The sequence below is a fragment of the Anastrepha obliqua genome, chromosome 3, assembly GCF_027943255.1.
Source record: "Anastrepha obliqua isolate idAnaObli1 chromosome 3, idAnaObli1_1.0, whole genome shotgun sequence".
Taxonomy (NCBI): Eukaryota; Metazoa; Arthropoda; class Insecta; order Diptera; family Tephritidae; genus Anastrepha; species Anastrepha obliqua.
Window position 1 is genome coordinate 93,424,813 of NC_072894.1, and position 16,083 is coordinate 93,440,895.

General features: G+C 33.2%; 1 protein-coding gene across 3 annotated transcripts in view; it reads left to right on the forward strand.

Moving 5' to 3' along the window:
- The window catches only part of LOC129240592 (zinc finger protein rotund), a 74,763-nt gene that overhangs the window by 40,877 nt on the left and 17,803 nt on the right, over positions 1-16,083 (forward strand). Inside the window, exon 1 of one of the 3 annotated variants that reach the window (XM_054876494.1) lies at positions 11,137-11,223. The exons of 1 other annotated variant lie outside the window; for it this stretch is intronic. The gene's annotated coding sequence lies outside the window, so the exon portion shown is untranslated. Of the gene's footprint in view, positions 1-11,136; positions 11,224-14,952; positions 15,099-16,083 lie in introns of those variants that run through there. One more of the 3 variants, XM_054876493.1, reaches the window with a different exon arrangement.

Here is a 16,083-nt window from a genome sequence, read left to right on the forward strand (position 1 = left end):
TTTCACCTTCATCATTGTGGCGCTGAAGAATGCAACTAAATGTTTATTTTCCAACTTTATTTCTAAAAGAAGACTATGCCTCCGGTTATATTATAAAAATTATATGCCCATAAATTCACAATCTTGGAAAATGGAGACTTTCTTTCTGCAGATTTTATTAATTTACGAATTTTCTAACTTACGCATATATTTTTTACATCCGATTTTTCTATATACTATATATACATCTATTGCTTTATTATTTATGTACAATACATTATATATATATATATAGATATATATATAATCCTAATTTATACAAATCAAAAACTTGAATAAATATTCCGTCTTTTTTCTTATCGACGTTCTTTTAGGTAAGCTGTGAAGAAAGTTAAAGTCTACAGCAATCATTTATTTATAACCGCAACTACTCACGTAGCCGTAAGCACATCAGCCCATTAAATTGTAATGTAAGTATAATTGCATACATAAAAACTGAACATATGTGCACATTTTATTCAATTTATAATCAATTTCAATGTTAGTTTTCTGCTGGCACCAGCATTCGCACTCGCACATCATCTGCGAAACAAGTGAACGCACAAGGGTATGTACTATGTATTTGCATACTCAAAAATGCAGCAAGTGTGTTCCTAGTTATTTGTGAAATTCTAGTTAATTCAAAATATTTACACACACAAATACATAATTTATATAAAGTGTGCCGCAACCCCCAGCCCCATCATCATCTCCTCACATTTTGCTAGTTATAAAATTTTTATTTCAATTAATTATTTGCATTCGCGCGCTAGAATGCTTCCTGGTTGCAATAAAACGCACATTGCGCGCCAAACACAACAATAACAGCAACAGCAGTGATTCGCATGAAAATTACCATAGGCAAAATAGAAAGAAAACGACAAAACAACAAAACAAACTGCAACTGTAATCAACAAGTCATCAAAGACGAAAAGTGAGAAGATGAGTGACTAGGCGAGCATACGAGCGCATTCGTATGTATGCGAGCATGCAAGCATGTCAGTGTGTTTGTGTACGAGTACATATGTACCACAAATAACAATTGATGCTTTTCCTAAATACGTACATATACTGCTCTTGCGGTTATTGTCGCACTTGCGTTGTGGTTGCTGGCAAATTGGATGACAACAATAAATATCATGAATCGGTAGCAGAAATAAAAGAATACTGCATGTGGAATAACTCAGCTTCATAGCAGCGTCGAATACATCCATATATATATGCATATGTTGCATGTAGATCCATATGCATTTAGAGCAGAATATTTTGTGCCTCTGCTTGTTTGTCAATTTATTAGCTGCCAGTCGGTCAGTCGGTCAAACGAAATAAACCGCCTGCTAGCCATTCCCAATGCAAAGTAAGTATATTGAACAAAAAAAAAACAGTGCAAGTACACTTGCAAAATGCAAATAGTCTCATTTAGAATATGCACTAACATAGATGTGCGTATATAAATGCTTCATACATATGTACATATGTATATAATTCCTTGAGTAGCACATTTTTATAGTTTCAATTTGTCTGCTACGTAGTAGGTGTGTGCTAGCACTTGCACTTGCACTGCCATTTTCAAAAAGTATGAAATGCACAGATTTTCAAATATTATATATTATTAGTGTATTTTTCTGCAACTAGTCACCAGCAACTTGGCAGAATTTAACAGCAAAAAGTTTTAGTGAAAGCAAGTGCATAAATTAGAAGACAATGAGATAAATTCATTTGATTATCCTAATGTACTTTTTTTTAAGATTTTATACTGCGCACATTCCCATTGTAGGTATATAACACTGAAAAAATAAATGACTAAAGTTACTTATGATATTGATTGTGTGATTGTACATGAGATGACACATGCAGTGTCGGACAAAACATATTGAGCCGGTACCTATTATGGACACTATCATCTCTTGCTCTAATCAATATTATTCTGAATATAATAAAATTAAAAATAAAGCAGCACTTATTTCACTCCGTGACGTTAGATTCGAAAAAATGCACTCTTTAAATTTTCATTGCGGCAGAAAATATTGGAGAAATTTCCATATTATAATTTCATATTTTGTAGCATAATAACTATTCTTAATGGGATAACCGCTTCTCCATAGAAGTATAGATGCATAGGAGATGTAAGGTTGTTAATGATTTCTGGACGAATACTTAAGCAGTTTCAATTAACTTATTTCTGTCCACACTGACACCATCGCCCTTTTTCCTCCTCTCTATTATTTTCGAGAAATCTTTTACTAGATTAAGGTCTGGTAAATGACCTGCATTTAAGGACATACATTTTTACAGTTGTAATCCAACTTTTTACGAGTTGCGAGGTGTGTTTTGGGCCGTTATCATGTTGTAACGACCATCAGAGTTGCAAACTCCGTCTTCAATGGAAAGCATTGCACTTTCAAGAATTTTTTGGGACATAAATCGATCCGTTTTGCTATTTATACTTTTAAGTTTGCTAGTTTAACTATATTTGGCGCCAATTTATCAGAATGCTTCTTTAATTCTATAAGCGTCTTTAGTCGTCTTGTCGTGTTGTAGCCATAGAATGCCTTCCTCGATAATGAATGCCTTTTATGAAAACTTTTTACTAATGTCTTTCTTGTAATCATTAATAATAACCCACGAAAATCATGTGTGAATATAATGCAAATAAATATGCCATATTCGTACTAGCTCTCCCAAGAAAAGAAAGTAGAAATATCGTAGGTATACTGACAGGCCATAATTTGCTTGCGGCACTCGCTTACAAAATAAGAATTACAAACAATAATAGCTGCAGATTTTTCAATGAACTGGAAGAAATGGAAAATTTTGAACACCTTCGAAATTCGAGCTCTGCTTTAGCTAGAAAACGAATGAAATGCTTAGGAGCTTCACAATATGAGAATTTGGAATGTACCCGGGGTTAGAGCTTCAGAGTTTACTTAGATTCGCAAAAGATGCAGACTTATTGCAAGATGTCTATTACAGGCAAATGTACAGGTCTAGCTCCATCTGGTACCACTTGGGACCAATAGGTCCATGTGATGGTTTTCAGCCAGATCAACCTAATAATTATGCCATAACCACTTTTTTACTAGACTTTTAAGAAAATATTAAAAAAATTAAATACGTCGCAACTTTTACGATTAACGGCATTTTCGTCACGTATTATGACGAAGTGTGACCTGTCTAATATGTTTTATCACGCAATTTTTGGCACTTTGGCTTGTTTGTTTCAAATTTGTAATAAAAGCTTGTGATGATAATTCACATCGTATTCGATTATGAAGGGTAATTAATAAAATTAGAATAATTACTGAAAATTAAAGGCATTTGTTTAATTTTTGTTCACTAATTGCCTAAAGTTATATGGTACACAATATGAGATCCTCCTAGTTGGAGCACAGGTCCGATTTTAGTCTTTGTAGGTGAGCCAAATGTCGTTGACGATTGTTTGACAATTCGATGTAAGGTAATAATAAGTTAATTTTAATACTTATTTAAAATGTTTTGTCCGACAAGGTACATGTTCAAGGTGGCACAAAATTAATCATTAAGTTTTATTTTTAAATAACATTTTATCACCAAGCAAACATTGGGTACCCACGTTACTGTTGGCAGTTATCATTTCGAGGTTGTAACAGGCTTCATTTATTTATGAACCAGCATTAACACCGATAACAATGTCAACCTTGAAAGTCAACGTGGAATCTTTCTTACCATCAAGTGCTGCTTTGGACTAAGTAGGCAATTGAATAGTAAAGTCCTCTCTCAATGAACAAAACTAACACTCATTCAAGGCTCTCATCATGCCACGTCCTAACGTATGGCGCAGAAGCTTGGACGATGACAACATCCGATGAGCCGTCCCTTGGAGTATTTGAGAGAAAGATTCTGCAGAAGATTTCTGGACCTTTGCATATTGGTGACGGCAAACGATGGAACAATGCGAAGAAAAGAAAATGCGATGTATTCTTCTTTATCACTGCAGGCGGCCAAAACACTTAACTATTTAAGGGCCTAATACGATTTCGAAGCAGAAAATTTCGAAATCGTCACATCTGACCGGCATATGAGCACTTAGATACACCACCAAGCAGGAACAAAACTCATCTCGCATTGGGTTTTCACCTATCGTGAATTTTCTAAAATATTTAAAAGATGTAACAACCGAAACGATTAGATCGAACTAATCAGATCTTGCCTTTATAAGGCTTCAGACAGTTAACAAATCTGTGGTTATGGGCAATATTTATATTCATCTTTAGTGCTGAAAAGTCATAATTTTTAAGCAACTTTGCAATCCAAATGCGTTTTCAAAATATATAATCGGGTGAGAATAGAAGAGTAAAACTACAAATTATTTATAAATGAACTTTAGCTTAAGAATAAACTTTAAATGAATATTACTCATACAAAATTCAAACAAAACAAATTAATACTTCAGAAATTTCAATTCTAAATATTTCTTTGCATATGCCACGCCATTTGAAGTAACTTCAAATTAAGAAATTAAGTTTTACTAGACAATTTATCATAAAATACATGATAAATATAAGTATACGGCTGCTTGATTGTAATTATTTAAAGTATGAAATTTAAAATTTCCTCTATCATAAAAAAAAAAAAAATATGTGAATAGAAAATAAATAGATACATATGTATAAGTATGCATAACTAAAAGCTATAAAAATGAAATATTTTTTTTTGTGTTTTTTCTACTTGGTTAAATAGCTGATAAGATACTCAACACACAGTCGCTTCCTCATACCACATGCACTCCTCATAAAAGTGTGTACTTGTATTTATTTACATACATACATACCTACCCAGTCAATTGCAGTTACGGTTGATCAAATGTGTGCTGTTTTCTAAATTTGATTGCGTGGCTACATAATTGTGTAATATACATTGTATTCACATAGATACATACAAGTGTACATAAATATGCTAGTGCAGATACTTGAGTTAATATTGCACACTTGAGTATCGCTCAATTGTAGCAGATACTGATAAGCGGCGATAAGCGAAACACATACTGGGTGCTCCATTAACAGTACTCTGACATTCGTGCAGTAATGTTTGGCAAATAGTATGAGTGAATATTAAAGCTGGATTGTGAGAGTATTGCAAATGCCAATACCCATTAATAATTATCAACAATTGAAAGATTATGTTAATATACTATATACTTAGACAATGTCCCTTCTGTGCCCAAATGTGGAGCTCCGTCGAAAGGAAGAAAAGTCTCGAAGCGGCCATTTATACCCATACAACCTCCATGCTCTCAGCTTTTAGTCCAATGAAAATACAAATAAGCATTACCGATTGTATTGGAACGCCCTGTACTTATGTACATATTCACCCTCTTTCATTACACTATATTGTAGGCATGTGTATTCATTTGTATTAAAAGGTATCAGCATTAGCATTGACATTAGCGAATGTCACATCACGCACAGTGACATCGTTTTACAGACTTCTCAATTATACTTACAATAAATTATTAGATATCGTGAATATGAATATTAGTATTAACAAATATCTCTAAACTTTAATATTCTATGCTTCGCCTTTGTTTTTGTATCATAGTTGGCAGAGGAACGTATTTCGCATCGATTGTAATTATCTTGGTTCGCACAAATTTACTTTGCATATTTTTTATATCTCTAATTTTTCTTTGCAATTTTAATTACAAATATGGCATTTGCCTTTTCTTAGAATAACTAAAATGTGGAATATCCCCTGATAATTGTTTGCATTTTTTATATTTGTATATAACACTATGCAAATAGTTACAGCTTTCATGCATGGGAACCTGTCTGGCCTTGAACTGATAATGAAAGTTCAGTAATTTGAAATTGTAATGCAGTTATGAAGCGCTAAATGAATACAAGCGCACAAATACATTCAAAAGAAAATCTGTTTGCAATATAAGAGCGATGCATATGAAGGAAAAGTTGTATTACAACATTTTTTTGAAGAGTTAGCAACTATCCAAAAGCCCGTCGTAAAAAAAAATATTAAATAAACAAAGAATTGACATCATTTATTAAATGAAAAGTCTTCAAAAACATTCTGATGCAGAAATTTTTTAAAACGGTTACCACATATGTTAAAATAAAAACAAAAATAAAAAAATATAGTTGAAAACAAATAATAAAATATTAAGCAAATGGATGTTATTAAGAAAAACTTTTTATAAAAGCGAAAAAGAAAAACTCTTATTTTAAATCCTTGGTATATGTAAATGACTATTGAAGCCGTATGGCGTTAAAATGCGAAGAATTTAAGAATAAAACGGAGAATTTTTTTTCAATTTCTTTCCGTAAAGAACCAATTCAAATAGCATCGTTAAAATAAGTAATTTTCAAAATTTTTTTTAATCAACAACTCTTTACGTGCACATATATTGCATATATTTACATCTTGATTAGGTTTTTGGCCAAGCTCCTCCCTCAATTTGTGATTTTAGAACAGAAAGAAAGTAACTACTTGGTATATACCACCCTTTTAAAAATTTTCTAATTTTTTTAAATATTGTTCCAAAATAATTGGACATTTGAACCTTTTTAAATGTGATGATAAGGTGGAATTTTGGTTTTAACGATACATAAAAAATAACTAAAATTTCAACCCGCATTGCCGTATCCTGTTCCGTTATCCTGAAGATAACTTTAGACCGAAATAAATAAAATTATGCATTCTATTTCAACTTATTCGGTCTTGAACTGAACTTCGTGAAAATAATATTTACAAAATGACCCCCAAAAGCAAAATAAACAATAAGGTAACAGTTTCAACATAGCTCATACAAAAACTCACAGAAAATACAATCGAAAAAGTACTCATATTTGCAATAAAGTAAAGCAAGTAAAGTGGCAAGACGGAAGGGTTGAAGGTCGGCGAAAAAAATCAAAAAACAGGGAATATATATATATATATATATATACATACTTACATACTTTATGTACTGCAGCTTGATTATGTTATATGCACTTGCTGCACGAGGTATTGAAAATGTGAAAGCGGTTTTATTTGATTGTACAAATAGTTCGAAAACACAAATGTCTGAATTGAAAAAAACTAAATAGATTTGCTAATTGTGGCGCGACGCAACAATTAATGCAACTGCGAATTTAAGAAAAAAAATACAAACTAGAAAAAAATATACTCGGACACACATATTTTCTATAGTGGCATGCAGCGCATGACCGACATCGAGCTACATCGCTTTGCAGTTCAAGTTGAATGTCGGCACAAATATAGTACCCAATAAACAAACAACAAATGCGGGAATAGAAGATATGAGAAATAAATATGCATTTCACTCATACATACAAAAAACTCTTACGCATTGATAGGCAGAAGCGTTTGGTTGTGTATGTATGTGCATATTCTTGTAATTTGTATGTCAGCGAACTACAGTATTTTCTTGCGCTACGCTTAATTGAGTTGTGCACTTTGTTTTGTGTTTTGGGTTTTTTGTAATGTATTTAGTAATATTTCGCCTCTGCCGCCATACAACTTGGCAATCGTATCTCTTTCTCAATTTTGTAAACGCTGCCAATAGCGAAAAAGTTTTCCGTATCACGGCAGCAAAAGCTTCGGCTATGAGCAAAAACAAATATTTACCGCTCCATCCCTTACACTGCTGGCTGTCTGACCCCCGCCAACATCAACACTTCTTTTTATTAGCATCTGCTTTTGCTCTATCTGTCGGTCACATGTTTGTATGTATACACATCCGTGCATACTTAAGTAGAACATACACATATACGAGTGCATTCGTGTCGGCGGCGTTAGCGAATGTCCTTCAAATGCAATTTTGCGATTAGATGCGAAGCGCTTTTTACCGGCTGGCGTACAATGATTACAAACAAGCAAGCATATGCGCACTTATAACTTATAAATGTATATGTGTGTATGTGTATATGTACATATGAACGCAAATGTTTTAGTACGCTTTGCATAATAGATTTTATGCGCTGCCGGTCTTAGCGCCGAATGCGGATGAACAATGCAATAATAAGCTAATTGCAATTGGAAGGGTGGCCAGATGATAAAATACTTGTGCAACAGGAAAACGTAAACAACTTTCCAAAACTTTAAATTTTTTACATTTTACTTTTGCACTCAGAATTATTCAAAAGGGCTGAGTATTAACTCCTTCAAATTATGTCAATTTCTGTTCAATAGGGTAGTATGGCATTGGCAAATTACCACGGCAAAACAACATAATGCATAATTTGCCTTCAAAATTTGTTAACCGGCATAGTAATTTAATTTATGTCATAAAGAATATTTTTTTGCTCACATAAAAAATTTCATTGCAATCCTATTTTTTCATATAAGTATAAAACGCACATATGAATAAAATTTTAATTTATGCTCTGATGTAAAGTTAAATCAAAGGAAATTTTTTTATCGTCTAGTAGTACTTTACTTAATTTTAAATTCTTTTTAGTTTCATTTTATTTTAGTTCAAATTTGTTCATATATATTTTTTAAGTTATTTTACTTAATGTTTGTTTTTATTTTCTTAGGATTTTTTGCTGTTTAATATTTTTTTGTTTTATTTAATATTTAAATTTTTTTGTATTTAACATAATTTTTTTTTTATTCTATCATTTGGTGTTTCATGTCACAGTAGGTTTTCAACTCGCGCTCTACCGAATTGTAGTCACGTGCAAATCCTTTCAACTAATAGCCGAATAAAATTTATTATTATCGAGTTTTTGTGAAAAATATTCCTTTATTTCAAAAATTCCCAAAATTAAATCAATTAAAAATAGTATATTCTAAAATTTGTTGGCGATCGTCGGTCAGAAATACAGCGAGCATTTTTGAGTACCTGGTAATCTTTTATTTGCATTTGCATTTGCATTTGCATTTGTCTTTGCAATTATTTTTGCATTTCATTTCATTTCCTCATTTCTCGAGTATTTTTCTCTTGCATTTCGTAAATATTTCTTGTTCTGATTTTATATACCCGCGCGAACTTCTGTTCAAGGGTATTAAAATTTCGTTCACCTAACGGTTGTATGCAACAGGATAAAGGAATTGTGATAGATGTCGAGATATATGCACCAAAATGCTCAGAATGATGAGTGATGTCGATTTAGTCATTTGCGTTCACCCATGCGCAAAATCGGGCAAAACTTAATAAATTTCAATGAAACTTGGAACACATACATATGTATTACACTTTTGCTTGCTTTTGAAAATGAGCGAAATGGGTTAACAACCACGCCTATCTCTCATAAAACGGTAATTTTCAAAAAAGAGAAATAGTGCTCGTGAATGATTGGGTAGTGCTTTAAATGAAGGAAAATTACTCAAATTTGGTAAAAATGGTGAACTCAACAAAAGGCGTACGAAGCAAGTTAAATTTTTAAAACGGGCCGTACACACGTCCATATGTGTATTTCCATAACGGCTAAATTAAAGTAAATTAATAGTTATGTAGTTGCGTTCGCTAACCTTCTGTAAATGGGTTAGGTAAAACAGAAGAATCACGGCTCAATTTTATTCGCCCAAACTTGGTACCCGTATTGCGGCCCACTTTATTTAGAGCGGACATAAATTTAATTGGGACTGGATAAAATCACGTACACTTCTTATATATTACTACTAAATTTCCTTGCGTCCATCTGACGTTAAAGGCTATAACTTTCATTATCTATGAGTTCGTTTGATTCTACAATTAACAGCCAGCTCAAATTTTATAAAATATGCAAATGTAAAGTGGTCTCCGGACCGAATTCAGCACTTCCTTACTTGTTTTATGCGGCGTAGCTTTTACTGCCGTTTCACTATTAGATTATTTTACTTTGAGTTCATTCGATTTTTCACTTCCTAGTTGCGATAGTGCACGAGCAAGATCGAGGCACTATACTACTATGCACACCCGACACTCATCGCTACGAGGGCGCGAATGTTTGAAGCACTTATATATTACATCATAGAATAATTCTCATAAGCAAGGACACAAGGAAATATTTGCGTTTGCATTTTATAGCCAAATATTATTAAGCAGATATCTGTGTTGTCATAAGCATCGTTTTGATTTTTAAACGCTACCGGTTAAGACGCCCTCCAATGCGTCCCTTCTCTATGAGCTTTTGCCAAACAACATGACAGCTCATCGACTCATCACCTCAAAACTGCGATCTGCTATTTTACCCGCAGTTAGTATTTACTCAGCGTACAATTATGCCTAGTAACACTAAATGCTTCCATCTCCTTGAAATTCAAATATGTTGCAATGCATACAGACGCGCTCTCCCTCAAAACTAATACACACCCACAAATACCTGTATATGTGCACGCCTATGTATTTATGGCAATAAATAGTTATATACTGAATATTTATACATACGCGTGTATATATGTGTATACATACAAGGAACTGCTATCATTCCTTCACCCCTTCAACTTTCGATAGACATGCTCATCTCATATCCCGTATACTGCACTCAGCATTGCACTTTACGTCTCGTAAAATGTTGATTAGTGTTTGCGTCGCGTTGTGTGGCGGATACTTTCGCAGCTTTTCGCATTTCTGCACTTTAGAATGTCATTGCTGGTGCTCGGTTATGTTTCGAAATTCTGTTTGTGGCGCGCGCGGTTAGCGGTCCACCAAAGAGGACAGTATAGGTTGAAGAAAAGTAAAACTTCTACGTTTCTGGTATCGTATAACACTTTCACAAAATCTGTTTTTGTATACGAAAAATAAAGCATTGCGCGTCACAGAAGAAAGTGATACGCAGTTTGAAGGTGGAAAAGAAAAGCGGAAAAATTTTGTAATTTTCTGAAATATGGACATAACTCGTATTAAAATACGTACATAAATATATCTGCGTCCATTTATGCAAATGAAGAAAATCGTTTATATGAAACTAATATAACTGAACCTTTTTACCACGAATGTGTTCTTAATTAAAATTAAAAATTAAATAAAAATTATAAAACAAATAATAATTTTAAATCAAACTGCCATTAAGACTTCTTACTGCCGTTTTTTGCGACAACTTTTAAAACTAGAAAAACTTTTATCTCATAAAGTTAAAAAAAAAATATTAATATTATAAAATACAGAAAATTAAAAAAAAAACTTTTTTTAAAGTACCGCCTAGCTGGCTGTTAAAACTACAAGTTAATAGATATAAGGAAGCCCATTCCTTCTGTATAGGATATTTTAAAGTTTAGCGCCTCAAGGTAAGTTTAACGAAAATCGAAATTCTTATGTATTGAGAATAAGTAACCTACGAGAGAATTTTGAGCACAGCTATCAAGCTGGTTACAAAAGTTGTGCCAACAAATAATTTATAATACAATGAGCATTTTATATTCATTAATTTGTTTATATATTGTTTTTTTATTATTTATTTTTGTATTAATCTTATTTTAAATTTTAACTTCAACTTTTTTCTTTAAAAAATGTATTTGTATTAAATATTACGTATTATTATGTTACATAATCTATTATTTTATGCGGTTACGCAACTGGATGCTCCTATGTATTACTTCGAAACATGCTGCTTATGTTACTAGCAACATGTTGCCAAGAATATGCAAAATGTAGGCAATTACATTTCCCAAAGCAATCACCAAACTTCAGAGGCAGCTATTATTTACTATTATAAATATGTGTTAAATGTTTCAGATTTCTTAAAAAATATCGCTTAAAATTCAACGTTTAAAAATCTAAAATAAAAGTAGTCAAACGACTATCAGATGATCTCCTTGGAATCATGTATTAAAAGAAGTGAATAAATTAAAAAATTACTGAAAAAAATATGTACATAAATTCTAGAAAAGTACTAAAAAAATATATCAGCTTCAAGGAAATTCTTACTCACATATAAAGTCGCAAAATGGAAACAATGCAACTAAACCCTTATGGCTAGCGATGGTGGTTGCTTAATCCAAGGCGAAGGTTTTTGACATAACCACCGAATAACAAATCAGAGATTGAAAAATGAGAAATCTTGTGTAAAATTATATTCAGCGTGGCTAGGTTTGGCGATGAAAAGATCAGAGCTTTACAGAAATAACTTGTGAGGAACGCATTTGCATATCTCTGTGTAACTAACTTACTGGTAAATATACAATCAGACTGCGGTAGTGCCCCCTGCAGAGAACAGAGGCTGCGATGCGACATAAGACGAATAGAATTGCGCATCTGGGTGAATATTTCCTTGAAGCCTTACGAAGAGCACCTCTTAAGATAAAGATACCAAATGGCTCGAAAAATATTGGAACTGTTATGAGTTTTAGAGATACGGGAATTTTGTTTCAGCATAATGGCTTAGTTGCCACTTGTCACACAGATATGCATTTTCCCTGCAACCAGATAATTTTCAAATTGATTAATTAATTACAAATTCTAATACAACCTTTTAATAGAATTTTAAATGGCTACCAAAATATTGTCAAGAAGCAGCAACATTACATCCGTGATTTAGCAAAGAAAAAATTTAAATGAAAATTTGGAATTTACACTTTTAAGGCGCCAACTCATTGTAAAACATGCACGAAAACTTAAAAATGCATTGTAAATGTAAAAATGCAAAAGTAGAACCCACATAATTGGGTACTAAAATTAAAAAAAATTTTAATAATTATAAAATCACAGTGGAAGTGAAAACGATATGACGATGGCCATAAAAGCGCAAGTCGCTCACAAATTAACAATACAGCAGAACGTGGCACAATTTATGATCATGAAACTGTGTCGTGCTATCATTACCAACTCACGTATACATACTCGTATGTATATTGGCTTGCAAAAACATACATATATGTAGATAGATTCATACCGAGCAAAATTAAAAATATCCTAAACAACAACCAATTATAGACACTGCACTTCAATTCGTAAGGGTTTGGCCATGCCGCTTGTTGGGTAGACGGCGCTTGATTAAAAATAGTAATAGCAATAACAACAATGGCGAAATAAGACAACGAACAAAATGCAGAAATAGCTGCAAACGAATTAATATGCAATAAAGTCACCTAACCTGCTTCCGCTTTCTCCTTATTACGACGTGCCTTTGAATTAGCTCAAGAGTGTGAGAGCGAAAGTGTAAAAATAATAAAGAAATCCTTACAGCTTATAACACATTAAGTGCAAGCATTAGTAAGAATAGAGAAAAAGGCAGCAATATGTTGGCGAGGGGTAGTATGCAAACGATACAAACAAACGTGTTTGTATAGGTGTCTACTTATACACTGAGTGGCGTATAGCTTGCCAAGTGCATAAGCGCCTTCCACAACAGATTTGAAATTGTGTGCACACAAGTGGCCCAAGTGGTGACCATACGGCGTATGCTGCAACAAATAATATAGCTTCCAAAGCTTTTAGCGGTCTCGTGAGAGCTTTTTGCCACCCCAAAGCAGTTGGTGGCGCATACCAGACACCCCACCGGCAAAATGATAAGAACAAATGCATTGCACTCATTCACTCACTCATAACTTGTACTCATTGCACGTGTGGTGAGAGTGTTTGAGTTACTTCCTTGTTGCCTTAGTGCAGTACAGTTTGGCATCTGAGTGCAAGAGTGCTCAGAAGCTTTTGTAATTGCTTTGTGTTTGTATGTGAGGGGCGCTAGAAAAATGGGTCAGTAGTGGATGTGCATGGAAATTGTAACTGCAATTGCACTTGCTTCTGTAAACAGCAACACTTTGAGTTTCCGCATATGCACGCACACAAACGCAGCTATGGAGAGCGTTGCGACAGCGAAGTACTTAGCTCAAAAGAAATTAACATGAGGAAATTGGTATTTGACAATAAAAAAAATAAGTGTATAAACAAAGATAATACTATTTATTTTAACAGTTGATTATCCTTGAGTTGTTGGTGTACTACAAATGCGATATTTTGTTGTTCCTGCTGTTCCACAGCTCAGTTAAAAATGTTGCTCAATTTGACAGCTCGGCAACTGCTCGCAGTCAAATGCTCGACCACTCGACCGCTCTATAATACGGCTAGGTGCCACTCATCGCCTACATACATACTTTAGTGCATTTTTGAATGCAGACTCGCCCGTCAACGCCGAGCTGCAAAAGCGCATTATGCATAATTTTATTTGTAGTAAACATTTATATGATTTTGTTCTTTTCAATGGTACATAAGTGAAGAAAAAAGTATTTTTGAATCCAAAAATGTTCTTAATAAAATATTTTTTTATATAACAGTTATTAGCTTAAGCTATAATTAGCTAAAGTGAGCAAGAAAAAATGCAGCAAAGCTGAAAAGTTCGAAGCGATAATACATCAATAAAAATAATTTGATTAACTGTGAAACCAAGCAACCCAAAGTGTTAAAATTTAGCTGCATAAATGTGCACGAAGATAAAGTTCGCTACAAAAACTACATATAGAGTACAAAATGTCCGAAAATATATACGGTAGCCCTTAAGAATATAAATAAACTTTAAACGTGTAATATATTCAGGCGAACATTATGAGCACAATCATCTTACGTTTAAAATAAAAGTGAAATGGCTTTCAGTCGCAACCTTGAAACAAAGCGAATGAAATAAAGTGCAGGCGGCGAAAACGGCGAATGCAAATCAAAAGAAAATTGAAAATTTAAAGAATACGGCAAAAAAAGAAAATAATGTATATATATATTTATTTACTACAAACGAAATGAGAAAATCTAATTGAAAACTTTAATTGAGTGGAAATTGAGTGCAACTGCAAAGGAAAAAATTTAAGAAATAAGATTTTAATATAAGTCATAGCGAAATCGAGAACAAAAAGCAACAGCCGTCGGCAAAGACAAATGAAAACGATAAAAGTCAAAAGTCAATTCCTCGACTTCTCGTGTCACATGAAAGTGAAAATTTTGACTTCTGCAAGTATATAAAACTAAAAAAAAAAATAGAAAAACTATATATATTTTGTACTAAATATATTTTGTACGACAAAAAATATAAATGAATAATAGAATTAGCAAATAGACTAATAAAAAAAACGGGAAATAGTGAGCAACAATCCCTAGCAGAAAACAAATTCACGTCTGTATAAATGAATGATGTTACTCATACGTCGTGTAGTATGCCATACATACTAGCAAGAGACTGGTAAGCAAACGCGCAGAAAAGGCAAATGCAAACACAAAATGTGTCTAGTTAATGGTTATTAGCAATAACAATGAAAATAAGTTTAAGCCTATTCACAGAAAGTACAAAGAAGTGTTTATAGAAGAAAACGCAAAGATTAATTTATTATAATTTTTAGATGGCAGCTTTTTTGCGGAACGTCTTCTCTTAAAATATTTCCAAAATAACAACTAAGCAAAATAAACTGCCTCAACACCATGCAACCCACTTTCGCTTTTCATAAAAAACCTTGGGTGCTTAGCAAATTCAATGCGTCATTTAATGTCACCTTCACCCTCGCCATTTTACAACAAGCATCGCAGAAACATAAACATTCAAGGCACTTTGAAATATATACATACCTACACGCAGGCACCGGTGGCATACCGCATATAACAATAAAGGTTGATAGTGTTTGTGTGAGGGGTCAGTGAAGATGTTTGTGTCAAAATCAAGTACGTAACCTCTAACGAGGTTACCAGATATTACACAAGTTCCTCTCTTCGGCCGTACGCGTAATAGAATTTGAGAGTGTCACAGACGTTTTGAGTGCAACTGCATAAGTATTGAAAGTGGACGGACAAAAGAGTTGCAGAGTTGAAATCAGCATTGAAATGTGCACAAGTCAAGGGGAACGAGAACTTATGAGCTGTGAACATGTCTCAAAAACTGTTGATGAGAAAATGTGTATACGAGTATAGTATATATGTAAAACCTATTTTGCATACTACGGCATTGATTTTCATTTGGTGTTAATGAAAACGATAAGAAAATGTATGATCGGGCTAAGCAATAGTTTAATTGGGAAGGGCAATTAATGACAAAAGAGAATATTTCAATTCAAGGGCTATGCTTTTATTGCATACATACATATATAGTTGCCATTTTTTCATAATATATACGATATTTGCTTACGTATATATTCCAATTTGCGGTTTTGCATAAAACATATACACGCATACATACC